The sequence below is a fragment of the Fulmarus glacialis genome, unplaced genomic scaffold (genome assembly GCF_000690835.1).
Source record: "Fulmarus glacialis isolate BGI_N327 unplaced genomic scaffold, ASM69083v1 scaffold20359, whole genome shotgun sequence".
Classification (NCBI taxonomy): Eukaryota; Metazoa; Chordata; class Aves; order Procellariiformes; family Procellariidae; genus Fulmarus; species Fulmarus glacialis.
The window spans coordinates 531-969 of record NW_009234133.1 but is presented as its reverse complement, the minus strand read 5'-3'; positions in this window follow the sequence as shown (position 1 = coordinate 969).

The following is a 439-nucleotide window of genomic DNA, read 5'->3' as shown; positions in this document are numbered from 1 at the left end:
TCTGATCCTGAGTCGCAGAGCTCTGCGAAGGCGCCCGGGCTCGAGCCTTCGCCCTCTGCCCCCCCGGCCAGCGCTGCCGAGGGAGGGCGGGAGGGAGGAGGGCACCCACCACGGCAGCTGGGTGCAGCTGCTTCTGGGGTGGGAAGGGACTGAGCATGCGTGCTTGTGTTTTTAGGCAAGGAGGAGCGGTTTCACCCCAAAACCTGGGGCTACTCAGGGAGGGGGACAAGCATTCACCCCCAGACTGGCAGCATCCTGGTCCCAATGCTGCTGTCTTCTCCAGTGTCCACATCAGAGACAAGAAAAGCCGTCACTGCTGGTTGCCTTTGGTGCTGGGGACGAAGCTGAGGTGCTCAGGGACTGGATCAGGACCAAGCCAGGGATTAAGCCAGGGTGATCGGGGACCAGATCAGGAGCAAGCCAGGGACAAAGCCCCGGT